This window comes from Corvus brachyrhynchos, unplaced genomic scaffold (genome assembly GCF_000691975.1).
Source record: "Corvus brachyrhynchos isolate BGI_N302 unplaced genomic scaffold, ASM69197v1 scaffold4, whole genome shotgun sequence".
Taxonomy (NCBI): domain Eukaryota; kingdom Metazoa; phylum Chordata; class Aves; order Passeriformes; family Corvidae; genus Corvus; species Corvus brachyrhynchos.
Genome location: NW_008237878.1, coordinates 2,683,963 through 2,711,623, shown reverse-complemented (window position 1 = coordinate 2,711,623; position 27,661 = coordinate 2,683,963). Strand labels below are relative to the sequence as shown.

At 52.4% G+C, this 27,661-nt stretch overlaps 1 long non-coding RNA gene across 1 annotated transcript; it reads right to left on the bottom strand.

Moving 5' to 3' along the window:
• Nucleotides 1–26,626, bottom strand: LOC108446260. The gene is made up of 2 exons (XR_001861405.1): nt 26,224–26,626; nt 1–12,651 (listed from the first exon to the last, which is right to left on the bottom strand). It is a non-coding gene; the product is annotated as an uncharacterized LOC108446260 (long non-coding RNA).
• Between the last annotated feature and the right edge of the window lie 1,035 nt (nt 26,627–27,661).

Here is a 27,661-nt window from a genome sequence, read left to right as displayed (position 1 = left end):
TAGAAGAGACGGACGATTTATTTATTGATTGATTTATTTTGGTCTGTCAGGATGCAGCTTTAAAGTTTGTCAAGATGAGCAATGCTCCTCGGAGGCAGTGACGACAGTAGGGCTGGCTCACCTTGGGTGTGCAAGCTGCAGAGAATAGGTCCCCAAACCCCCTGAGACAGTGAGGAGGCATTTGTTATCCTATTAGTATCCTGTTATCCTAGGCTCTAGCCTCCTGCACTTATAAAATGACGAGTTGTGACAGGTTGAACCTTGTCTGGACAAGCTCAGGAAGAGCCAGCTGCTAGCCCTGTGATGGCATTATGAACGAAAGCCATCTCCAGGCATGGCTTTTCTTCTCCATCAGGAGCAAAACAAGGGTGCTGTGTACCCTACAGGAGGTGGCACAGCAGGCAGCAGCTCCAGGACTCTCATTTGGCTGGGTGTGCACGGTTGTGCTTGGACCTTAATGCTAAACAGAGGATGCTGCAGGCAGCACACGTGTCTGTCACCTTCCAGATGTGCCTGGGAGCAGATGAAGCTGTTTTCTCACTTGTCGTCCCAATTGGAGCAGGGTGCAGTACAAGCTTGTTGTTTTCCTTCCCCAAAGGACTGGGATTGAAGGGCAGGGAAGCAAAGTGCCGTACACAAGAGATCTCACGCTTGTGTTCACTACAAGCAGGGGAAGGTTCTTTGGAAGGGTACTATGGGTTGGATCTTATCTCTGCCAGACAAAGTGGCTAATGCTTGCTGTGGTCCCAAGCTTAGTGTTTAGGGGCTGGTGCAATAGATTGTCCATGTTTCTGTGAGTTTGGCTCCAGCTCCCTACTCTCCAGGCACGGCTGGTGCCTGAGCTGCTGAAACCTAACAAGGGTTGTTATCCATCCTGATGGCTACTACTGAGGGCAGGGAGCCTGTATTGATTTCAGGAGCTCTTCTACCATTTTGCAAGCTTCAGTGACCTCCTCACATGTTCTGAATGCGAGGATATGGGAGATTCCTGGCAGGGTCATCTGCCCTGCATCACATCTGCCCTGCTCGTAGCCCATCTGCCTAAGACTGAGGATTACAATGCTGTGTGGAGCTTCTGCCCAGAGCGAGGCATGAAGGGCTTCTGAATTCAGTGTTGCTCTTCTCTCTATCCCCATAAAACCCCACAAAGTCTTGCTGCATCCCACACACCTCAGTGCTCACCTGCAGCAAGCCCACCTCCTCCCTGCAGGCTGATTATCAAGAGCTTTCCATCCTGAGGTTTGCTATGCAAACATCAAACATTTGTATTTAAATATTACACTCTTTTGCTGATGTGAAGCTAGTAATTACAGCCAGATGGGACCTGGCTCACAGGCAGACACGAGGCCCACACGCTGCTCAATGGTGGCTTTTTTTTGCAAAACCATGTGGCCGACCACCGGCAGAAATATCAAAATAGCTGAATGCAATTAAAAGCAATGGGAAATTAAAAAAAAAGGCATTCTAAATATATCGTGCAATGTATTCCAGGTGAGCACTAAATGTTCTGGCTGCAGTGCCTGGCAGCCCTAGTACTACACATGGGACATGATCCAAGCCAGTGTGCTCAAGCCATACATCCCTCCAGGCACAGCCTGGCAATGACATGCACTGATTTGATGTCAGCACTTCCTGCAGCACCAGCAGAGTCTGATCCTGCAAAGCGTCCCTCAGCTGAGGAAGAGCTCTTTTTGCACAAGGGCGTGATTCAGCACATGTTCTAGTCCATCAAAGTGGCCCCTACACAAGAGTGTCACAATCCCAGGGCCTCCTCAGCTGCTGAGTGGAGGGATCACCTTCACTGCACAAGCCTGCACACATTTCTGCCTTGTGCAAGCTGTCCAGGGTAGGAAATAGTTCATTTTCCACCACCTCCAGGATTACAGATCTGCTTCTGTTCAAGGCAAAACAAAGGCGTTGCACTGAGTGGTGGATTTTTTCCCCCTGGATAGTAGCCCACAGTCCATATTCACATTCAACATCTGATTGTGTTTTTAATAGATAATTGTCCCCCCATTGCCTCTCCCCTACACATCAACCAAAAGGTGAGCAGGAACGTACCAGTTTAAGCAAAATGCCTCACTGTTTGTGCTACCCACCACCTGTGTTGTATATACACACCACCAAGTGCCCAGGAAACAATCCCTTCCTTGCCCCACACCCCTGACTGAGTTCCAGCAGTAACAGTGATGCAGGTAACAGCCACCACTGTTGCCTGAAAGAAGGACTAGAGTTAGCCCATCACACAGAGTTTAAGTAGCCCCAGAAACCACTGCAGGTGATGCCATCAAGAGCTATAAGGGCTACAACCCTTCCTCTGCACATCAACCCAGCTCTGTGTCTCACCCTCTTTTTTACTCTCAGGATATTTCCAAGCCAAGCAGTGCAAAGCCAGAGCCCAGTTTCCTGTCCAAACATCCAGGGATGTTTAATTCCTCAGGACAACTGCTGAGATATGTCCTCCATGTTGCAACAGTCAGCGCTACACAGGTACCTGCTCACCCATCCATCTGTAAATGGTGTCCCACAGCCAGCCTGCCAGAGAGGAGCCAGCAGCTGTGTTTGCAAGGAGAAAAAAGAGAAAGCAGCAAACTGGAAAAAAAAACAAAACAAAAAACCATTGCTTTGTGAGAAACCACAGAACCATAGCAAACACGTGCTGTCATTTGAGACAAGTGCCAAGCCCTGATAGGTTTCCCTGTTGAGGAAATCAGAATCAGCCTTGGTGAGAGGTGGAGAACCTTGATCTCACTTGTCTGCTATCTCTCTGGGGTCCGCTTCTCCCTCCTCCTGTGTTCTACAGGTTTCTAACTTCCCAAATCTTCCTCAACAGACCATGAGTAGAGCTTTCCAAGGAAGCTTGTTTCTGATGTCATATGCCCCAGGAGAGTGTTGTGCTGGGAAAGGAAGGGAAGGGAAAGAAAGGGGAAAGAAAGGAAAAGGAAGGACTCAATGCCTCTCTGCTTTCTACACCCAAGAAGCAGAGCTTTGGCATACCATTACCAACCCTTGTTTCTGCAGTAACCTTATCCAGCGCTGCCTGGGTCTGTGCAAGCTCTGTTGTACTACTGTTGCCTTCATGAATAATGGATCCCCCTCCACCTTCCCTCTCCTCTTCCCTGTTAGATCTCATTTCATGTTGTATGAAATGGTATGTTTGCTGCTTCCCTGGGGTTGATCTGAACATTCTGATTCCCAGCTCCAGTTCCCCCTCTTCCCAGGCTACGAGTGTAACACAAGAGGGCCCTGACTGGTGAGGGCTGAGCCTGTACTGGGGTCGCCTTTGGCTCTTGTCTTGCCTTCTGCTAGGAAACAGTTGATCCTTGATGTTCCTAGGAACCTGTAATTTCTCCTTCTCTTCTGGAATTTTCCATTTTAAAGACTAAAAGTAAAGTTCCAAGGAAAAAAAGTCCATCATTCTAAAAAGTCAGGTCTCTATGCCTAAAAGAATCATAATTCTACACGGGTTTGGACCACAGAACATTGTGGGTCACTTCTACAGTGCAGTCTGGAGAATTTAATTTCCTTTGTTCTTGGAATTACCCAGCTTTATTGAGCTTTATCTGGTAAAGACCAGTGTTTTTATTCTCCTTCAGAAGCCACAGACTCAGCAGTGAGGCAGCCCCACTTTTAGCAGGGAATATGCTGTGGCATTTAGCAGCATCATGGGTGTCTCTTGCCTTAGGTCCTGCTGCAGTAGCACCACGATTCAAGGTGGGGACTTGGTGAAGTTCAGATAGCTCTGTTTTGAGTGGCTTTGTAGCATTTGTAGGTTTGTAGACATGAAGGTCTGTCAAAGCTGTGTGCTGATCCCAGTTTCCCAATCTGAAGCACCAAGTTCATGTTCTCTGGGGCTGTACCTTACCTCTGTGCCTTCTGCCACCCTCACCAGCCCAGCTTTTAATCTCGACCACACTCACTTGGTGTTGCTGCACCTGCAGATCCACCATCTTTGGGAGTTTCCCTGAGGAGAACCCATGTTTAAAAAAAACTGTGAGGATCTGAAAATCAAAGGCAAGGATGTCAAAAAACCTGCAACCAGGAGAGTGGAGTCTGCAATTTAGGTGAGAGTGTAATGCTTACAAAGGGAAGGGAAGAAACCAGGGTCCTCAGTGAGAAACCCCACTGCCAGAGGCCCTTGGAAAGACACCAAATCAGTTGCCTGGAAACTAATGCTGCCCCTCGTTATTGTCAGCAACAGGAAGAACCCACAAGTGCCATAATTCAGGCCCCCACTACTGTCTTTTTCTCTTGGCTGAATGGAAGAAGCAAAGAGAAAAGGCTTTTCATGCTCTGTGGGTAGCAGGGTGTCTCCTTGCCCTCAGCTCAAGGGATTGCAGGCTCAGTGCTTTTGCATCTGGATGGTCAGTTCCCATGGCAAATCTTGTGTCCTGAAATTTAGAGGCTAACTCATCCTTCTACAGCTTTTTAAAAATTAAAGAACAATTGAAGTTGGCAGGAGCCTCTGGAGACCATGTAGTCCGACTGCCTGGCTCAAAGAAGATCCATCTCAAGCAGGTTGATTTGTACCACATCTCATCAGGTTTTGAGTATCTCCAAGGATGGAGACCCCACAACCTCCCTGGGCAGACAATTCCAGTGTTGGATTACCCTTCTGGTGAGGTTTTTTGTTTAAAGTTTAACTCGAAAACCTGTTGACAAAAAGGACTGTATAACCAACTGTTACAGAACAAAACATGCATGTACACATGAAGTTGCCCAAAACAATCTGGTTGCAGCACATTTAGAGTTAATTCCACAGCTAAGCTATTTTCTGGGGGACCCTCCTTCATGCCACACAGAGGACAGACTTTGCACCGTTAGCAAAAAATCTCACAAGGCTTTTCCACCGTGTTGTTCAGTGCATGAAGCCTGAGGCAGGATTTACTGCACATTATTCAATCTCTGCTAGGGAGGTAGGATTATTAGTCTCCTAAAAAGCTTTTCAGTTGAGTTCACTAAAATAGCTGAATGTTTCAAAACTAGTAATGATTTTAGCTTTGCAAGTCCCCTGCCAGAGGATGGGTCTATGCCATGGCTGTTTTACAGAGGACAAAGCTTGAGCCTAGAAGGGCTAAAGGGATGGGGTGCTGCATGGACACACCAACAAGTAGGACATTACAGAGCACTTAAAAAGGTGTAGCAGCTTCCCTTCAGGTCAAGAGGCTTTAAGAAAGCCAGTCCCCCATGGCAGACCAAGCTGCTGCACGAGGAGCAGCTCAGTGCCAGTGGCAGTGGCAGGGTCTGTGCTTCCCCTGTACCCAGGCATTGCTCTGCCTTAGTGTGCTCACCACACCAAGTCATTTCCTACAGCTCACAGCCAAAGAGGAGTTGGGCTGTAGGACAGAGGGAATCAGTCAACTCAAATTAAAAGAGGCCAAGATTGCCCAAACCTGGGTCTAGGCAAGTCTGGCTCATCCTAGCCTAAGCACTTTGCATTTGGTGAGGGCAAGTTGAGAATAAAGAAAGCACCTGAAGAGTCAAGCTCAGGCAGACAGGTAGCACAAAGCCTCTGCCATGTGTTCTGCTGGCCCTCGGACTGGAGACCTGTAGCCTTTGTCACACAGGTGGTGGCTAATCCCTGCTTCCACAGCTGTTTCTATAATCCATGGTGGCACTAACCCGCTTGTCTATAGTTCAAGCAACCTTTTGTCTTCAAACCAGAGACCACTGCAGGGACCCCTTTTCCTGATTGCCCCTAGGAGGGAGATTTGGCTTTTGTTTGGGTGAATGCTTTCCTGATTCAGCACGGGAGCGGGGAACAGGACACACGTTTCAGGAATTAAATCCATTGCAGGAACTGAAAAGATCCTAGCCCCCAAAAGCTGGTCCACAATGTCAAGCGGGGGGGGGACAGGAAGGGAGGGGGACAGGAAGGAAGGGGGACAAAAAAGACTTTGCAAGGAGCAGACCAAAGGCAGGTCTGAGTTTCACTGTTTGTGGAGGAGAGCAGAGCCACCCCCCTACCTCCCTCCATCTCCCAGCCCTTCCCTCTTACAAGCTGCAAGTCCCTGGGAGGCCCCTAATCTACTTTGCTGTACAAAAGACCCAGTCTACTGGCTTTCCTTTTCTTTTTGCCTGTTTCGAGTTGAAGTGGGGATCAGTTTCCAGGCACGAAGGCGAGGAGGGGGAAGGAGGAGGGTGCAAATGGTCTCTCTGCAGAAGAGATCCTGTGGAGGTAGTTTCAGGTGGGAGGGAGGCACAGGGACACAGGGTCTGGGGTTGTCAGCATCCTTGCTTTCTAATTTGTGAGTTTTTCTGCTGTGCTTGGCTATCACTTGCAAACCAATGGAGAAGATAACTCCTTCCATCTTTTGTTTTATTTGTGAAACAGAATCTCCAGTCTCTTGATCATATTCAGAGAATTTTTCTGCACTGCTTCTGGCAAGAATTCAGCCTACCTGTCCAGGACTCCTACCCAATGCTAGATGAGGTCTTGTCAGTACTTCGCAAATGCTATTAATAATTTCCTGCTTCTACTGGCAATATCCCAAACCCCTCGGGTCTCGTTCGCCTTTTTGTGCCTTTAGCTCATTGGTGGTTCATAATCACCCATGACTGCTACAACGAAGTTCACCTCCTCCTCAGTCATGTCCAACTGACACACTCCCTGTCTAGCACAAAAAACCCCAACCCTGTGATTAGTCTTGCATTTCGTGCTCTTGAATTTCAACTCGTTCCTGCGTCTCCGTGCTCAAGGTTGTCTGCTGCTTTCTGTTTGATCTCCTGTCTCCTCTGCATTCACAATGCCTCTCCCTTCTGCGTCATCAGCTGGCTTAACCTAAGCGCTTCCACTTCTTATGACAACATCATTCATGGAGAGAATAAACAAGATCAATCCCAGGATCAATTCCAGAGAAACTCCAGTGGTGAACTCTGTCTAGCCTGCTACTGCCTCTGTCCAGAGGTACAGCTTCTGTACCCGACTGTTATTTCTTCCCACTAATCCCACCATCTTCAGTTTAATTAGTAATTTCCCTGTCACTCCATTGAGCACAGCTTGGCGCATTTGTCTAGAAATTTGTCTAGATGAATTGAGATGAGCAGGCTGTCTCGGCCGAATGCTTTCCATGGCCTGCTGAGCTGGTTCTGCTCCAGCTGTTTAACCGAGCTGGCCTGCAAATTTTGTTCCAGGTCTTTGCATGCTACTGACCCATCCTACAAACTCCCCACATCCCACAGGAAAAACATGAAACAAACAAGGAGTGGGTACTACATTCACAACCTTCAGTGTGGTTCTTTCTCTTCTGCAAGAGGTTCTGCCTCTGGAAACCTTGCCATCCCACCTGCATTTTGGTATTTTGGTTTGTTTGGAAACCAAAAATGCCTGCTTGTCCTGGCTTTAACACATCAGCATGTCTGACTTTTGTACCTTATTTTGTTATACCATTCAGGCTTTTTTTCATTCTCTATCTTGCATGTTGACCCTACACCCAGCGTTATCATCCTCTTCAGACTGACAGGGAGCCACATCATGAACATCTTTGCTGCCCAATAGAGCCACTGTGCTGAGTGGATGCCTGAATGATACTTTCCCCAGTGTTGTAACACCCTTTGTAAGATTGGTGTCAGCTTGGTTTCCCATGTTGTCTTTACTGCTTCCAGGTCTCTGGAGTATTCTGTCTCTTGTCACCAAAAACTGGTGGGGAAGGACATTTATCCAGTTGGAACTTAATTTCCCATAGCTGACCTCGTCCTTTTCAATGTGAGGCCAACACATCCCAGATCCAGTCCTCTGGGCTCAGGTAGCTTTAAGGTTTTGCATTAGCTTTGCTAAATGCTGTGCCAGGGGACCTGGCAGTCCTGCTTCTTTTGACCCTCAGGCACTGGGTTCCAGATGTTCCCACTGCAATCCAGGCCTGTCAGAGGCAAATTTGATGCTCTCTGGGAGTGGACCAGATCATCTCTAGTGCAGACAACACTAGGCCTAGAAGTAACCAGCCTTCATCTGGATTAAACTGTAAAAGCCTCTCTGAATTAAACTGTAAAACCCTCTCTGTCAGGCTACTGAAAAAACCGGTTTTCCCCAATTTAATCCAACCTGCCAGGGTACTGGGGTCCCCAAGCAGAGAGAAGTCCATCCTCAGTCAAGAGAGATGAATGGACTCTGAACAGACGGACGAGCAGACTTCATGTGTTGTAGAGGAGGCCGGGACAGAGCCCAAATCATGTAAGGGGCAGATTGGACAGACTCCCTGGAGGGTCACCATTCTGTGTTAACCTTTGCAGGGGACTCCCTGGGCGTTGCTGTGCTCCCCGTGCCTCCCAGGATGCTGCTGGCTCTCTGGGTACCCGGCTGCTCCCACCTCACCTGCCCTGCTGCGAACACCAAAAGCGAAGCCGGAGCCTCACCGCGCTGCCCTCTAAAGCCTCTGTCTTGCAGTGGAAATAAATTGCCTCAGATTCCCGTAACTCAGGCAGAAAACCCAGGCCCCTTGCTGATAAAACCAGGCAGCCTGGACAGCGTTGCCCTGGCAACCTGCACTTTCTTCCCCATCCTTTTGTTCGGCCTCGGACCCAGACTTTTGTACCCAGCCATAATGGGGCCAGACTCTTGGGATGTTTACGGGGTGAGGTGAGAGGAATTTCATTCAGCCGTGTCTTGCTTGGCCCGTCTCCTTCCGCAGGGTGAGGGAGGAATGTTATTGACCAAGGCCCCATGCAGCGACCAAGGCACTAAAGAAAGGCACTTTAGACTTTCCGACAAAGAAAAGAAATTCCTGCCCTCCCCCATGCAAACATTACCCCCCCTGCCCCAACTTGCCTTTTGTTTCCTTATTTCTCTTTTGGTAACTTCCCCACTCACCCACTCCTGCCCACAGCTGCTCTCACCAGGCACAAACAAAACCCTTCAGCGTGCCCGGTGTGCCTGCCATCTCCAAGTTGCAAGGCATTCAGTAATCCTCCTGGATCCCTATGCTCTGAGGCACCTTGACAATAAAACAAAGCTGGACGTGCACTGAGTTTGCAGGAGCAGGAGTGGTGTGAAGCTGAGGTCGGGGCATGGAGCAGCCAAGCACAGCAGGCAGCTGGAGCAGGACCCCAGCCCACTCTGAGGCCCTGCCATGCTCAGTCCCTCACCCTCTGGTTCGGGCTGGAAAGGGTTAAGCACATCAGGTCCAGCTGCCTGCTGAGAAGACAAAAGTCTGCCTTGACATCCAATATTGAAGCTCCCAGGGACACCACTGAGGAATTCCCATTAGCTGGTGTTTGTGGAAAGCCTTATATCAAATGCCAAGGACAGCCAGTTTGCTTTCCTCGTGCCAGCGACTGGGAGAGAAGCAGCACCTTCCTGGCACTGCATTTCAGGGAAGAAGCAATGTGGACACAGACCAAGTGGTGCCTTTATGGAGGAAAAGCAAGCAGATCTTTCCTTTTGTCCCCCTGCACAGCTGGCAGCTCCAGCAGCAGCCAAACCACCCTGGAGAAACTCTAGCCTGACTTGACCAGACTGTGCCTGGGTTCAGGTAGCTCATTTCAGAGGAGAACCCCATAGTACCACTCTCTTCCTGGCCTTCAGACTTTGTAGTGTCTTGGGAGAAGTCTCTGAGGACCTGTTACTGGCAACACAATTGTGTTTCCTACTCACCCTGCCCCACACTGCTCTGCTTTTGGAGCACCTGTGCAAAGCCAAAGGCCTGGGAAGAGATGGGATTCTGGGAAGGATGGGCACTGGGTTTTTTTCAGTTCTGCTGGGGGCATAAACAGAAGATAAAGCCCAAGCTGGTGTTGTTTGAGTGGGTAGATGAGTTGAGTTGAGAAGTGAGTGGCTCCTACTATGGGTGCTGTCCCAGTGCTCGGACATCCTGGGAGACTCTGCCCAGCAGAGAAGAGCCTGCAACTCATAGCAGAGACAATGAGTGTCTTATGGATGGTGAGAGACACTGCCAGAAGCTTTTCTTTAATCCTGAATGGATTGTTATGGTATTGCTCTCTCCCAGCTGGATTACCTGATTAAAAGTGAGCTCATGCATCATAGCCTTTCACTTCAGCTGGCGCTGCAAGAGGATGGAGGAAAAAGATCCAGGCACCAGTTTTCCTAACACTTGTCTTTGAGACTCTTACTCTTCCATCATGTCCACTAAAAAAAATTAAAATTCAGCTAATAGATTTAAAAAATGATTAGTGAGCTGGACAGCAGAGAGGAGAGGCGACACAGACGATGGAGGACCACAAGACGGCTTCTCTTGGGACTGTCGCCAGCAAAAACTGAAGCCCAGGGTATGCCCAGTTGGCTCTTGACAAAGGACTGGCACCATTTCAGTGCTGGTTGCCTCAAAGGCATGAAAACCCAGTGAAAAACTAGGCTGGGAACCAAGAGGAAGCAAAATGCACACCAGCCATGAATAATGGGGCAAATGTGTCAATGCTAACAGCAACACACAGCAGCCCTTCCCATTGTCCAGCCTTGGCAAGGTCTTTCCAAAAGAGGCTGAAGTGAGCCTTCCTGGATCAAACAGAGTGTGCCTGCAGGCGTGATCCCCAAGCTGGGTTTGATTTATGTGTTTAGGGTTAGTGATTCAGCCACAATGAGGGATCACGCACTGGAGGCACTCTCCCATTGCTCCTCCGTCACCTGCACCTCCCTCACGCCAGCCTGCTGACCCCTCATTTCTGGGCGGGCTGCCTCAGCATTGATTTTCCTTTGTGAAAGTACTTCAACTTGAAGTGCTGAAAATGGCTCCTCAGCAACCTCAAGATGTGAAGCCACACTGAAAGTGTCCCTTTTCTTGCATTTGCAGGAGTGTTAGCATTCATGTTTTTCATGTTTCTGTGTCGTGGGACAGAGAAGAGGTCAGAGCAGGTATGGGGAAGCAGGCTTAGGTGCACTTACAAACAGATCTCTGTTAGGAGGTGCAGCAGAAGAAAGCTGCTTGTGGACCACAAGAAGCAATGAGGACTGTGGTTCTCACTGCTGATGATAGAGGAACTTGGGCAGCAAGAAACCAAATGCCCAAAGCAGCTGAACAGGGAGAAAATCTCTGCTCAGGTGTCCCTGCTCCCCCACTCCGCCTTCGTCACTCGCTGCATCAACCCTGAAGAAACCAGGTTTTTTTCTACATAGTTCAATGCAATCTTGAGAGGGTTACAGGATCCCTTCAAGGTCTCAGTGAGAAGGTGTGGTGCAACATCTTCAAATGGTGCCTTCAAGAGCAGCTAATCCGGGACATCGGAACTGTGGGAGTGGGAATTGTGTCAGGCTGGCACAGGAAAAGTTCTGCCACTAATGTCTCATCAAGCCAACGCGGGCTTAACCTGTCAGGCAAAACAAGAAGTGGTAGAGACAGAGTCCCAGTTAATAGGCTTTAGGACATACAAAGCAGCAGGAAACCCATTTTTCTCCAACCACCCACATCCCATACGGATGTAGCTTGGAGGGTTTTTTTCGGCTTTGTGTTGGTGGAAACAAAAGCAAGTCCCTTCTGCAACCCATTTGAGCAGGAAAAATGAGATAGAGGCTCCTGGCAAGGCTTGTTTTATCAGAGATGCTGGTGCTGAGGGCTAGTTTAGAGACCAATGAAGTATGAATGGTGCACTAAATTTGGGGCTCTCAGGGATGTCTCAGATGGGACAGTGACAACATTGCATTTCCTCTTGCCTTGATCCAGATGGGTTTGTCCCGTCAGTGCCACAGAGTGTTGACAAGGCGTTAGCTGTGATGCTGCCCCCCTCTTTTTAGGGGGCAAATTAGAGCCAGTTTGTCACAGCAGAAACCTTTCTGCATCCAGCCTTGCCCAAAAGTCCCCAGGAGAGGTACGAGACAGTTCCTCTCCATAGGGCCTGCAGCAGATGTTCAATGCAGCCAAAGCTAACTTGTTTGTAAATCTGATGAAGTCAAGTTGGGTTTTTCTCCTGTTTCAGATATTAGTTACTTTGATGTGCATAAAACACCTTGGATGATCTGTAAGTCAGAGACTTCTGCATGGAAATATTTCCCTGGGTTCACTTCTAAAAGAGAGAGAGAGAGAGAGGGAGAGAGAGATTTTTTCTGAAGTTCCCTTTTAAAAAACAATCCATAACTTCAATTTTCAGATCAATGTAAAAAAAAAAAAAAAAAAAACGAAAAAAATCTATCAAATTATTCTCTTCCCACATTCTTCTGATACTGCTTTTCTCAGCCCTCTCTTCCTCCCAGCCTGTTAGATGTAGGAGCATTACAGGGTGCTCAAGGTGACAGGAGACGATTTGATTACAGCAGCTGAGCTCTGAGTGCCATCAGTTCCTGCTTAACCCGCTGGCTGGGGGGAGCACAGCAGCTGTATTTTCCCTCCAGAGGTGGGGCTCCATAGCTTTGGTGGGTGAAAGAAGATGGAGTTTGCTTTAAAAGGCAAACTGTCGGTGTCATTAATGAACTTGAGTTGTGTCAGCGAAGCAACAGAAAAAAAATTGGGAAGCAAAGAGAGAGCAGCTGAAGAAATTCCTAGATTTGCTTTTTCTGTCTGAAGAACAGAGATAAAAATGTAAAGGGGATCAAACAAATGGAAAACGCATCAAGACGAAGCAGAAAGGGTGTCAACTTTCCAGCAAATTACACACTCAGCTTTTAGAGACCACAAGTCTGATTTCCAGTCCTCCGGGATATTCCAGGGCATCATCTTCAAGCTGGCTTCCTCATTCTGCTGCAGTTGGGTCTGACGGCTGGTGTGGGCTCTAAAATGGTGAGGGATTAGAGTTAATAAAGGCAGCAGCCCCCCCCCACCCCCTCGCTGTATTTTAGGAATGGCCTTGTGCTGGAGATGGCACATTGTTTCCCTTCTACAACCATCCATCAAGGACAGTTCATCTCAGACTCCGATAAATCCTATTATTTCAGCTGCACATTTCCACTGCCTCCAAATCAGCAGTTGATGATACGCAGAGTGTTGCAATAAATGTTTATGGCTCTGCTTCTCCTCAGCCTTTAATTTCAATGGTTTGATGTTGATCAGCCCCTTGAACAGCCGCTCGTTCACATCATTACTGGTGTGTGCAAACAGCCCGCGCCGGGGACCAGCGCCAGCTCCGCTGCCACACTGATCTTGGCTTGTTAGAGGTGTTTCCAGATATGATCTTATAACTCATGGAAACAAATGGTTTCCTCCAGCCCTGAGTTAGCATCCTCTGCCCTGAGTTAGCATCCTCTGCTGTAGCACGAGCATATGCTATGGGTGTATTTATGTGTGGCTGAATGCCCTGGGTGTACACATAGCTGGGGATTTTATTGAAACCTATGCCCACCTCGGTGCTTCTGGTGAATTCACAGCCGAGGCACACCATCAGTTTAGGAGCTACACAGTGGCTGTGAAAGCCGGTAATTAAACATTCCCCCAAACCAGCGAGCGGCCGTTTCCCTGCCAGCCTCCTGCCTTTGCCCACAGAGCAGACAGATGCAGGGGAGGATGCTGCTGCTCTCCCCTGCCTGAGCTGTTGCAAAGGCCAGAGGATGCTGCCATGGAGGTCAGGACCTGCTGGTGTGAGCTGCTGTGCAAACATCTAATTTTTGCCACGTTTTGGACACAGCAAGTCCAGCTATGAAGTCTTGGTGCAGATTTGGGGCAAACAGCCTGTGTGGTGAGTCCAAGGCAGAGCTGAACCTGCATCCCTCAGGTCTTTATCCAAGGTGACCATCCTTGTACAGATCCCAGTGTGGACTGAGATCCCAGTACTGACCGCGTCTTGTGCCCCGCTAGGGACAAAGTCAGGCTTTCTCAGCCACACATCTTACCAAGATACACAAGTCAAAGTTCTAGGCCACCATGGTAGCCAATTTGACAGACACCACTTCACAGCTCCATGGACACAACAGCTCAGAAGCCCAGAGCAACAGCAAAACCTGTGGGACCTGAACTGGAGGCACTTCCAGGCTGCTCAGGGCCAGGACAGTGCTTATGGGGAGGAGGAGACAAAAGGTACATCATCAAGTTTGCAGATGACACCAAAGTGGGATATGTTTGGAGTGGGGCATGCTGGTGCCAGCTCCTAGCAGCGTGGCCCCTGTGTGACTGGGGGGTATAGTTTCTTGGAAGATGCTCCAATTCTGGCACAACTAGAGGTGTCACTGTGCAGGTGTCATGACTGAAGGTCTGGCTTGGCGATGGTGCACGCTGCAGGAGGTGAGTGGAGATGGAGCTGTGCTCTATACCAGGCGCAAGGCTGTGGGTGATGGACAAGGGAGACAAGAGAGGAAACAGTAGTTTCTCCACACTGTAGCTCTTTGCAGGTGTCACTGCAGGAGAAGACACAAGTCCACGAAACTCAGTTGCGCTGGGATTCTATGGACATGAGCCCAACAGACCTCAGTGCTTGCAGGGACAAAGTGGTCTCAGGTGACTGCAGCTGGGGGACCACGTGTCCCACATCCCCACCGTGGGATGCTGACTTGCACCTCCAACTGTGTCAAAGCTGATGCTGGGAGGCTCAGGCACAGCAGGAGGACACAAGGGAGGACCAGGAGCTGGGGATGGGTGACGCCTGCAGGTGGTGCTACCCAGCTGATGACTGCGCCATGAGTGGGGCGCGATGCCCTTGAGGAACAAGCGGAAGGCTGACCCACAGGTATACCTGCTGGCCCAAGCCTGCGGAAGGGGAGCAGGGAAGATGAGTTGGGGCTCTGCTTGCCAGAAAAAATGAAGTTCACAGCTCACTTGTCAACATGGAAAAGGGAAGGGGGGGCTTCCTGGGAGCGGGATGGAGCCGGGGAGCGCGGGTCGTTAGCCTTCTGCTCACATCGGCGGGGGAAAGCAGTTTCATTTGCTGGCCTGATTGGACTGATGAGATTTCCATATTCTTCATTAAGGGGCTGCCAGCAAGCGCGGCTGGGCTGCCATTTCCCATTACTCACAGCCTATCCATTATGCAAAAGGCGAAAGGGAGAGGGATGAGCCCGTGAGCCCAGATAGCGGCTGTAATGATCCTGTCAGCCTCGCGCCCGGCGCCGGGGAGAGGGGAGCCAAGGGTGCTGCAGAGCCTCCTCGGAGCGCTGCCTGCCTGCTTCCCTGCCTCCTTCCCTGCCTGGGCACATGCTCTCTGCTGTAGGGGCCACGTTGGTGGCATCAGGCGTCTCATCCTGGCCTCTCCATGCCCAACATTCAGCTCTGGTGCCCTGCCCCACTCTCAGCACTGCAGCAGGGGGACAGGTGAGCCAAGTCCCACTGCAGTGAGCCCAGTGCAGAGGGAAGGGGGGATGAATTACCAGCCCCAGGATGTGCTCATTGGCCTCCTGGCCATCCAAGGGGGCTACAGGACACTCCCTCTCCAGTCCCTTTCCCATGGCAGATGAAGTGGGGTTGCCTGGTGCTCTGCGCACGGCTGGTGCGTGAGGATGAGGTGGCAAGGAGCAGCGAGAGCAAGGTGAAAAAGCCTCCTTTGGTCATGGGAGGATAGAGGCCATGGACAGGTCCATCTGCGCCCCACTGGCTCCCAGGTGGGCACTGGTCCTGCCTGGGTGCTCTCACCACACCCCATGGGAGCTCCAAGCCTTCGGGCTCGGTACCCTACTACTCCCTGTCCCTCCCCAGGGATCACAGCCCACGTGTGGAGCTGTTTGAGGGGGCTGAGTGCTGTTTGAAGGATGATGGAAGGATCATCGCCTGAACCTGGATCTACCCAGAGAGAGCCTGTGCTAGGGGAGGTTGGGAAAATTACCTCTCAGCCCCAGTATTGAACTGGCTTGCTGCAGGGAGGTCTCGGAGCTGGGAGCTCTTCCCGAGGTATCTGTCACGCCTGACCTCAGCTGTCACCAGCAGGCAATTATCTCGGTGCTGAGAGATCACGGTGGGGATGCAAGGACCCATCTCTCCTCCTGCCTCCCCTTCAGCTCCCTTTTCCCCATCTCGCTTGCCACAGTGGTGCAGGCAGCAGGAACTTCCCATTGGATAGAGGCCGCAGGAAAGGCAGCCCCCCAGAATGCTGGCTGTGCTCCCCGGCCTCCATCCCGGGATATGGATGGAGGTCTCTGCCTTGCTCCTGCCTTACTGGGGATTGATTCATGGCATGGGGAGAGGGATGGGGTGCCTGCACAGCCTCTCCATCCCCTCAAAGCCTTTCAGCCGTATTTCACAGAATTGTTTACGAGCCGAGCCTCCCTGGAGGGACCGTGGGTCAGTTCCAAGCGAGGCTGCTACCGGCAAGGCTGTGCTTGGAGGAGGATGCCAAATGCCCAGACGCTGGAAGGAACAGGAACACGTGTCAAGGGAGAGTCTCCATTTATTAGTGACAGTAACCTCAGCAAAAAATAGCCTGGTCTTTGTCACATCTTCATCCCTTCAGTGTCTCTGCAGGGCACAGGCAGAGCAGCTCTAATTGCTCCTGGGTGCGGGAAGCACAGATCAGAGCCTGGCATCTCTCTCCTCACCCCCTCATGTTTCCTTCTCGCCTTTTTGTCTTCCTCTCCACCCTTTTCTCCACCATCGCTCTTTCATCTTTCAGCACCAATATGACCAGCATACATGGCTGTGTTTGCTGCTTCATCCCTGCCCATATTCACCTTCACAGACCTTCAGAAGTCTTGGCCTCAATGCTGGGTCCCTGGGAGGCTGTCCTCTGCCTTCCTGGCTGCTTTTGGGGACTGCTATGGCACAGGCTCTTGTCCCTCCCCTGTGTACAGGCAGGAGGAGCACACCAAGAGGGACAGGCAGGGGCAGCACATGCTGCCCCATGGTCAGGCCCTGGCTTTGGGGTGGGAGAGCCGCCTGGGGGGCACGGGGACAGAAGGTTAACTGTCCCTGGTGCGGTGCCATTGCTGGGTGCCCATCAGCTGCCCCGTGTTGCACCAACAGCGGGCACTGAATCCCTTCCTTGTTGGCAGAGCTCCAGCCTGGCGGAGGAAGCTGCTGAGAAAATGCAATTACAGCAAACAACAGCCACACGCGCAAGCGCTGCAATCCACACCTGGCACTAATTAACTTAATTAGCCCTTAATGAGCTACACTGGTCGGAAGGCCTATTTTTACTTAATTATCCCCTAATGTGCTTGGCAGAAAGTGGGGGCCCTGATGGATGGAGAGGTTTACCTGGCTTCCTCTACTCTGGCAGGATACTCCATCATCCCGGCATCCCTGTAATGAGCTGAGCTGCCTGTGAGTGGAGCGAGGATGAGCCTGGCATGGGTGGCAGCCTGGCACACAGCGGCACCTGCCTGGCCGATGGCAGGGTTTGGTTACACTTAAGGAGGACCCTGTGTGGCTTGTCCCACTGTGTCCCACCTCCCGCAGGTCTGGGTGACATTTAAGACAGCCTGTGGTGGTGCACTGGTTGAGTGAAGTCATGGTGCTGGTGCAAAAGGCTTTCCTGGGATGTGCTGGAAGGCTGTGCCGTGCAGTTCCTGGGGGGATGGCTGGATCTGGCCCCCAGGTGGCTGGAGAAGAGGTGGTGGCCCAGGTCCAAAGTACTGTGTCCCATCCCAGGGAGCCCCATGCAATGAAACACCCCGTGCATGACATACACAGGGTGGGAAGGAGCAAGCCCATTGATCCCTGGGGAAGGTGATACTGGAGCAGACTGGGGCTGGGAACAGCCCAACGCCACCAGAACAGCTCTCCAGCATCCTATGCTCTCCAGCTGCAAACTAGGTGAGAGGAGCTGGTACCAGGTGCAGGGAAAATGCTGCGGTCCCTGGATCTGGCCTTGCTGTTTCCACAGCAACCAGCATCATCCAGCCCAGCCCTGGTTGCTGCAGCATCTCTGGGGGCTTCCTAAGAAAGCCTGTCCCGAGCATCTGTGTTAAAGGTGCAGGAGTCAACAGCTCCAAACTGTGTCCTGGGGAGGCTGAAAGCAGCATGCAAGAACCTGCTGTGGCCAGCCAAGGAGGCAGTGACAGGATAGGGAGGGAGGGGATGGCGCCTGTCACTGGCCCTTATTCATACCATGCCTCAATGTAAAGAATTCTTAAATTAGAAGAAGAGCAGGAGCCAGGAGGGCAGTGCTGCTCTCCCAGGCTTGTCGAGCCACTTCCCAGATGGATATGCCTGTAAATTATAGATTGAATCTCCCGTGCTTTCCAGCAGCAGTGACGTGCTTGCAAAGGAAGCGGCTGTCTCCCACAGCATGGCATGGCTGGACACTGGGGGCTTGGTGCTCTTCTCTCACCTGCCCGGCAATGCCACCACCAACACGGCAATGCCACCAATGGCCTTGCCAGCAAGTGGCACCGGGCTGTGCTGGGGCAGTCCTTCCTCCTTCCCCTCCTCCTCATCACTGTAGCAGATTCAATGAACGGTGCCATGTCCCAGTATTACCTTCCCTTGGGTTTGGTCCCCCCTCCTTCCTTTGTTCTTCGTCCCATTCCTTTGGTAGGATGATTTTCTAAAGCTATTTTAGTGAAGTTTCTCTTTCTAATTTCTTCCTTGTTAAGTTTTGCAGCCCAAACCTCAGCAAAACACTGGCCTGTTGCTTTCCCCGGGCAGGCTGTGGTGCAGAGACATGGTGGGTCCCTGGCTGCTGGGGTCACTGTCCCTGCACACCATCCCATGTCCCTGCAAGTCTCTCTCAAGACTGTCTGGACTGATGGATCCTTTTGTCTCTGACTCATTTGTTTAACAGATTCGGGACCAACAAATTGGCCTTTATTGCCTTTTCTGGGTCTTAAAGGGCTTTGCTGTGTGCAGGAAAGGTGTGCAGGCTTTTAGGAGATTTCTTCTGCTCTGGAATTTGGTTAATTTGCTCCATTTTTCCTGGTGACTCGAATCAGAGGTGTGAAACCCTTTATTTATACACTGAAGTGTGTTGAGTATTTAAAGGAGGGTTTAGAAGCAGATATTGGGGGGGATCTGAGGGTCCTGGCTGCTGCCCTGGCAGCAAAGGGCCTGGCCTGTCCTCTGGAGCATTCTGTCCTTAAGGGGATTTCTGTCCCAAAGGCACATCCTGCCCTGGATGGGACTCTTGTCCCAAAGAGGCATTCTTATCCTGTAACAGGGGATCCTGTTCCCAATGGATGTTCTGTCATGGGCAGGGGTCCTATTCCCAAAGAACACCTTGTCCTAAATTGTTGTCCCATGCCTGAGGAACATCCTGTCCCCAGGGGTTATGCTGACCTGGATGTATGTCCTCTCTCCAAAAGGGTTTCTGTTTCCACAGAACATCTTCTCCCACGGAATGTTCTTTCTCCATGAGGTGTCCTGCCCCTACAGATGTCCTGTCTGAGGTGGAGCTCCTGGCTGCCCAGCCCAACTCTGTGGGATGTTTTCCACCCTGCTCACACCATGGCACAACTGGGTATCCATGAACACCCCTGGTGACCCAGCTTTCCCCAGGGGACCACTGCTCACCCAGCCTTGCCGTCACTACACCCCCCTCCCCACAGGCAGCTCACAGCAGGATTATAGCAATGCTTTGATGCAGTAAAAAGGGGTCTTGGGTCACTCAGGGGAGCCCTGCTGCGGGGGCTGGCGGCCATTCCCAAAACTGGGGCTGTTAATTTGTTGTTGTGCAGAGTAAATAGGGCACTGAAGTGCGTTTGAAGGTGAGCTGATACAGATTTATTGGTGGTTGGGCCTTTTTGGGAGAGGCATTTAAGCAGCACTAAGAGGATGCTGGGAGAGGGTTTCCAGCAGTGAAATCTCTCATTTGTCCCTAAAGGAGAGTGGGGTGCTCCAGCCATGCAGCCCACCTGGAAAGCCCTTGCCACTGCAGCAGCACAGCTCTTTTAACCACAGCCCAAAGCCCCCGGCCCTGTCCCCATCCCCTCCCACTCTCAGTGGGGTCCAGCATCCCTGCCTTTGACCTCTGCCTCTACCAAGCAGCATTTTGGCATCTAAATTCAACAGAAAGAAGCTTTTTCCCAAAGACACCTTTCTCCTGGCAACCCAAGGGTGCTCCCTGGGGACAGCACCCACCTCACCTGAACTCCACTGCCTGCCTCCCTGGAGAGGGAAAACCCCATGGCAGGGCTCAGGCATCGCCCCCACTCGGGCTTCATGTTTGTCATTATATTAATCTCTCATTTGAAATGGATACAAGGAGGGGGGAGAGATAAATTAGTCCCATTCTTCTGGGAAGAATGAAGTGACCCTGCGAGGCGAGGGACGACCGTGCCAGCCCCACCGGCCCAGGCAGAAATGCTAATTTCTCCTTTCCTCCACCAAAGCCGGAGTAAAAATGCTAATGGGGCTGACGGCGGGCTGCAGATAAAAGTCTGTGTCTGCTCGCGCGCACACAGATGGGTTTGAGCGCCGCGATAAGCTGGCAAACAAGGTAATTAAAATAATTAAAATGCTAAACAAAGGGGAGGATGGAGACAAGCGGTACAAAGGGCTGGGAGGGATGAGCAGCTCCTGGGAAATGGTAACTGGGTGCGGGTAAGGAGGAGGAGGGCAGAGGGATGGAGGTGGGTGGGCTGGGAAGGAGAAGGGCTGTGGGGTACACCAGGTAACCATCCCATCGGGGAGCCCCATCCCTGTGCTGCAGCTGGCCCTGGCCACGGGGACATCTGCCTCTTCCATCCCCTGCCTGCCCCAGTGTCCCCTGCACAGGTGACTGGGGGGAACCTGGGAGCCCAGGCAAATTCCCACTGCCTCGGCAAATTTTTCCAGTTTAAAACAAACTGCCCCCAAAACAGGCATGTTCCGCTGCTGGAAATTGCTATCTCAAGTCTCCCTTTTATTAACAGCATCCATTAAAATAGAAAAAAAAGCGAGCTTGAAATTAGAATTTATTTTTGTTTCAGGCCAAGAGAAACATTGGATTTGAGCAAAGCAGACTTTTATTTAAAGCCAAGTCCTCAGGTGGCAGGCAGCTCTCCCCTGCAAGGAGAGCTGGGGTCTGGAGCCAATCTAGAGACCTCTGTGCTGTGCTGAGGCCAAATCCCAACATCGCCAGCTGCAAATCCACACTGGTGCAGCATTTGGCAGGGATGTCCCTGATGGGCTGCCACCACCACACAAGGTGCAGCATGGAATTGGGATGCCCCTGCCAGACTGTGTTGCCCCATGCTGGGTCCAGAATGCCCCAAAGGACTGTGCTTCTCCTTCCCCGTGGCTGTGCATCCCTCCCTGGCGCTTTCCTGGTGGCCACGGCGCTGGAGCAAGGAGCCTGCGAGACAGTTTTAGCAGGAGCCACAGAGGGTGGGGAACAAGCAGATGCCCTGTGAGATGCAGTGGGGGGGTCGGGGCTGAGATCCCCCCTCTGAGCTTCCTGCTGTGAAGGAGCTGTAGCCAAAAAGCAGGCCGGGGCCTGGCAGCCTGCCCGCGGTGAGCTGAATCTCCGGCTGCAGTTTGAAGCTCGCAGACAGCTATTTAACACAAACAGCCAAGCTGTTATCTTTTCCCTTAGGGCCACCATCCCTTTCGCTTCTCAAATGCCAAATTACAGCCTACATTTAATTTCAATGCCACGGGGAGATGCATGTCAAGGGAGGGCAGCTTCGTTTAAAATTAGCCACATTAGATTAGCGGTGATACAGCCGGGGAGGAGGGTTCGGAGGGAGGAGAAATGTCCCCATTAACTTTGGGGGAATTCCTCTAGGAATGTTGAGGATCTGGGGTCCAGCAGAGCCAAGTCTGCCCCATCTGCTGCATCCCTGGCTCCACGAGGGATGCTGGTTCTGGCTGGGGATATCCCGTGTTTCATGAGGTCAGGGAAGGGATTTGTGGTGTGGGAGGCACAGTGCGGAGCTGGCACAGACAGATACAGGACACAAAGTGTGTTTCTAGCCATCAGCCGTGAATTATTTGACCAAGGGAAATTTATAAGGATCTTCAATGAAAATAGTTTATTTTTTTCTGCACAGCATGCTTATGGGAGCAGGGTGAGGTGGTGCTGGTTTCCTGACCACAGCGTTGGCACTGATGGGATTCCTGCAAAGTTTTTGCCTGGATATGAGTTGAACACGCAAGAGGGTAAAGACCAAACAGCCTCTGCTAGTGCACAGCTACATTCTGCTCTGGTCTGAGCCCCCAAAATGATGTTTTTTGGCGGGGGGACAATCAGAGGAGTTTGAAATCAGCCGCGCGCACATGGAAAGCGTCAGCCCAAATCTCAATTTCTTTTTCTTTACATTGAAATGCAGAAATGCTAAAATTGTGGGCAATGCTTTCATGGGGAATAGTGACAGCCAGGAAAAAAAGCGAGAGCCTGTAATTGCAGGCTTTCACTGACAGCAAAACAACCCTTTAATAATAACTAAATACAAGGAGCGCGCAGAGAGCAATCTTCTCCGAAAGAAACAAACACTGATTTTTCTTTTTTTTTCTCCTCACCAGAAACATCTCTGGTACAAAAGGGCTGGCTGCCCTCACCAACATCTCCTCCAGCCCCAGGGATTCAGTTTGCCCCACCAAGGATTTCCAGGCTCACTGGTGTGTGGCAGGGCAGGGTGAGCCCTGGCAATGCCCCTGTTCCTACATGCCAGTACCCAGCGGTGCCAGCCCAGCCACTCATGGGGTGTGTGATGGGTTCCTGGCAGGGTCCAGCATCCCTGTGCTCTGCGAACCAACCTGTTAGTTTTAATAAAATGAATAAAGCCTCAAAATCCCCTGGGGTAGAGCTACAAGGAGTGGACATGGACAGGCATTGGGAGTGAAGCAGAAGAAATAGGGAGAAGGTCCGCAGGGAGGTCCCTGAGGGAGTGGGGGCGGTGGTGCCATGGAGCAATGCCACCCCTGCTCCAGCTCCATACTCGGGGGTAACTGGGCAGCCCTGTGGCACAGGGGTACTGCTGCACTTCCCCATTGCAGAGGTCCTTGTGCGTGTCCCCATCTCAGGGCTGCCCCTGCCCGTCCCCGCTGTGGGAGCGCTCCCACAGCGCTGGTGCTGGCCGGCTGCGTCCCTGAGGGCATTCACCTCAGCTCACCCCAGGTGACACAGGGAGAGCGACAGGTGACTTTTTTTCATCAAGCCAGTCCTGCAGCACTCCCAGCTTTAATGGACTGCGCTGCCCTGCTCTGCCTCACCAGACTCCCTGTCCCGCACAGCAAATCCAACACCCTTGTTGTGGGCAGCTCTTGCCCACCCAAAGATCACCCAAAATACAGGTTTGCCTTCCCGTGCCATCAGCCAGCTCTTTTTCACAGCAGGTGAGGAAGCGGCGGTGGAGGAAGGGGGGAGCACGGCCAGGCAGAGCCGAGCCGAGCCGCAGGGATGCTCCATCAACATGCAGAGCCACGTGCCACTTCGACGGTGGCCGGACAGCGTCTGGCTCATCCAGACAAACTGCTGCGGGGAAAGGTGGAAATTCAGCCCCGGAAATAATGGTGGAGAAGGAAGCCCCTCACATCGAGCCCAGGACAATGGGCTGAATCCCACCTCTAGGACCTGCCAGCGGGAGCCCTTTGTGACCCTTAATTAGGCTTTAATTTAGGTGGAGTGAGGACAAACCTTCAGCTTGTACAGACCAGTGGTGTAAAGCCGGTGCCACCCCCCGCCTGTCCCCTCCTGCCCTCTCACGGGTGGCGTTCGGGGTGGGAAGCTGGTGTGCCCAGTCTGGGCTGGCCAAGCCGCCGGGGCCAGCCCTGGTACTCAGGAATCTGCCGCCTCGTGGGGCTTCAACTAATGTGACTTGCATCTGTAATTTACTTTTAAAAGGGGATTCTTGCTTTCTCTCTCTCCACACTGCCTGCTGGCTGCTCCTGGATTTTCCAAGCAAAGGGAAGGGGAAGAGGGGTATGAATAAAATATCATCATGACAGCTTTTTTATATATATACATGAACCCGCTCTGTCAGGCTGCGAGCTTCATTTTTAAATAAGAAGCTCAGCTCCGTTCCCAAGAGGCCGGGAGAACGCAGCGGGCTTTTAAGAGAAGGGACCAAAACAGAAGAGCATTTTCCTCTTCCATCACATCAGACTGGAGCTGGGTTAATTACGCTTCTCTGTCCTGATTTAAGCACGGGAGCTTATTCAGTACAACTGTTCCTTTATTAATGAATTGCAACCCAATTTTAACCGGAGGAAGCTGGCGAGGAGGAAAAAAAATTGGAAACCCTTTTGCCAGCATGCTCTGTTTGCCGCTGCCTTTCATTTACATAACTTCAAAGTGATGCATTTTTTAAACCAACCTATTTTCAGGTCTGGCTGGACTGCATGGGTGCATGGACATCCATGCAGATGTGGCATTTCTCCGTGTATGCCCACTGTTGCTGCAGGATGCAACAGCTCCTGGGCAGGGCTGGGATCCACCATCCTGCTGGGCTGGGACATGGCTCTCCACACTCTGCTGCTGCCAGAGGTGCTGCTGGCTGGGTGAATGTCACCACGAGTTTATGACCTGGTGCCAGCCAGTCCCTGCAACACATCCTGGGACCCAATCCTGCCCTGTCCCATCCTCCCTAGGATGGACCAAGGGGTTCATGGACTATGCCCCGGGGAGCAGGGATACATGCTGCTCCAGTCCTGTGCTGGTCCTGCAGGGCATCACTGGCACCTCGGGGTCCCTCTGTGCCTCCCCGCAGCATCGGGGGAGTCGCGGGCATCGCCGGCGCCGCCACGCGCCAGGGATCCAGGGACATATGCTGCTTTTTCACGCCGCGGAAACACCACCTGCTCAGCTTCCTGCTCAGCCCCAGGCAGGAAGGGAGGGGAGCCCATCGCCCCAGTGTCCCCCAGCATGTCCCCACAGCCCCCTGCACCCAGCAGGGCTTGGCCTCTCCCTCCCAGCTGTGGGCATCCATGGGTGGCCTGAGCTCTGGAGCGCTGTGGCATGGCACAGCTGATCCCCAATGCTGTGCAAGCAGAGAGAGCTGAGAGCAGCTTTCCAGCCCTGTGGTGTGCCAGGACACAGCCCCGTGCCAGCACCCACCACTGACACCCTCCATCGGCTGGCTCCACACACGGGAGAGGTGCTGGGGGAGGGGGGAGCCTCATGGATATTCATGAGCAGAGGATTTGCTGATCAAAACACGCAATCCTGTTTTCCTTTATAATACATCTGGTTAATACAGACTTAATGAACAAATGAATAATAAATTAGACCAATTTTGTTTTCTTTCTTCTTGGAAAGGCGGGCGCAAAGGGGGACTCTGTGCGGGTTTGATTGATAGCAGGGGCTTGCTGGGAGATCTGCTCCTCAAACCCTTATTAAATATGAAACAAATAACGGTGCAATTGGTTTAATCTTGTTGCAGTGGTGGATGCTGGCTGGGCAGGGAGAAGAGGAGGAGGATGGGAAGAAAGAGGGATTTTCAGCTGCCTTCACCCCACACCAAGGCAGGGTTCAGGTCCCTGAGCAGGGTGCTGGGCACCTCGGTGGTGGTGGCTGCACCATTAAGCAGAGTACGGTGTGGGCACAAGCTACAGGAAGCAGCCGGCACTGCATGGCACCATCGTGGCACATGGCCCAGGGTGATGCAAAGGCATCGTGAGGGAATGGAGCAACAACATCATTGCACCAGCTGGATCAACACAGGGTCTTCTGGGCTCAGCAGGGCAATGTCTGAGGAGCTGCCACCAGAAGAAGGACGAGATGACAAGCTGCACCAGGGAGATGAGTTGTGGCCACCCCCTGTCACGGCTGTGAGCCTGGGATGGTGAGGGGCCGTGGGTCCCTGCACAGCAGCACAGCTCACTGAGCTGGCACTGCCTCTGCCAGCACGGCTCATTGCAGCCTCCGGGGTCGTGTCACATCCCACCTGCTGATGTGAAGCACTGGGAGGAGGTGTTGAGTCATGGGCCACTGGCACATCCTCCACCTGGCAGGACTTTGGGAAGACAGTTGCTCAGGGCAGCCCAGGGTGTTTCCTAGGGAGCACTGGGGCTGGCATGCAGGTCTCCAGGAACACAAATCCCTTTCAGAAACACCCTCCTGGCCTTCAACAGGCTCCAGCATCTGGGCTTCATCCTGGTCTATCTCCACAATATCCCACCGAGATGCCTGAACCACCTGGACTCCCTGCAGAGCCAGTGATGGGAGCATCCTCCTGCCCTAGGAGCACAGGGTGCTGGGCTCCTTGCAGGGTGATGGACGTGGGCATCATGGGTGGCTTTCCCAGGCCCAGCACCCCTCTGTTCTGCCAGCAGGGCCAGGCAGCGAGTGACTCCAGGTGGGTGCCAGCACCCCGAACCACCCAGTGCTGCCTCAGCGCACCCAGCCTCCGCTGGTGCAGCAGGTGCTTGTTGTAGAAGCTGCTCCTCTCCAGGTAGCCCCCCACTGCCATCATTTCAATCAAAAAAAGAGAAGGAATTCCCAGCTGCTGTGAGCTTAGTGCCGCTCCAGCTGCCTTGGCCCAGCCTCACCGCTTCCCTTTGAGGCTCAGAGCCTCTCACTGGAGTCCCGGCCGTGGTGGGAAGCCGGGTTGGGGATAAAAGTGCCGCTTACCTGCTTACTTCTGCTCCAGCGCCCAACGAGCAGCAACACATGGATTACCAAAAATAATTCCCCCTAGAAAAGGAGGAGGGGGAAGAAGAAAAAGAAAAAAAAGAAGGAAGAAAAGAAAAGAAAGCCTGTGCTGTGGGAACAGCCGGCTAACCTCGAAAGCCTCTTACCTGGCTAGATTTAACTGCCTTTGTTGCTGCATCAGCCTGAAAAATCCCCTCTTGCATCGTGTCAGTGCTGCTGGCAGCTCCAAGCCGCTTCCCGGCCCTTTGTAATGAAAGGCGGCTCTGTGCGGCGCGGCAGCCGCGGCTCCGCTCTCCCCGCTCCGGCTCCTCTCCCGGGAGACCCGGCTCATCTCTCGCACCGCTTTTCTTTGCGGGCCTGTGCTCGGTGTGCACGGGGCTCCAGAAGCGGCCTGGGGAGGAATCGCCTGTATTAAACAGTGGCCCTGGCATTAACTTATCTTCTTCCTCCTTGAACCTGCTTATCGCTGTGATCCCAATTGCAGCACTTCCAGCTCGCTCCAGAGGGGCATTTCTGAGCCATATCTCCAATCTATTAATTAATGGCTTAATTAATGCTAGAGGAATGGCATGGGTTCGGACTGGGGACATGAGGGGCAGGGGAGCTTGAGTGAATCCAGGGTGCTAAGGTGGAGCTCGAAGCTGTCCCGGGGGGTTGGTACTGTGGGACACAGCTCCCACACACTGCCGTCCCCATCCTTTTCCAGGGCAAGCCCCAAGGCCACCTCTGCCACCATGGCTCAGAGCCTGGCATCTGTGCCACACTCCTGGCACAGCAGCACTGTGGGGCTGGGAGTGAGCAGGGGATGAATGGGACCAAGCCTGGGTGCCATCTGCGCTTTCCCCTTGGGTTTTTCTGCCACCTTGGTGCCAGCCCTCAGATACGAAAAGGGAGCCAAATCAGCTGTGAGGCATCAAAGGGGGACGTGTGTATGTGGATGGGGTGCAACACCAATGCCAACGTCCCCTCTGAGCTGGTATCACCCAGGATGGTGGGTGACAGCCACCTTGCCTGGGAGTATTTGGCAGAGGTGGCAGTACCCAGCTGGAGGACACGGAGGGGTGTTCATGTGTGTGTGGTTTGTGGGACCTGAGTGCACCTCAGGGCCCAGAGCTGCATCACCAGTGCAGCATGCCCCTGCAGCACCCCATTGCCCTGAGTGCGGGGACAGTCACAGCCCCTTCCCTGGACCTGCCACTGCTCAGTGGGAAGCACACGGGAAAGAGGACGGTGACGATGCTCCATCCTCCCTGAGATGTTTTGGTCTGTCTCCCAGGGTGGGCATCCCTGTCCCGGGCCCCTTGTGCCTCTCCCTGCCAGGCCCACATCTGGGCTGTGTCCCCATGCCGGGCCGGGCTCCTCCTGTGCTCAGAGCGGCCTCGGGAGTGGGGGGTCCCGAGGGGATGTCGGGCGGTGC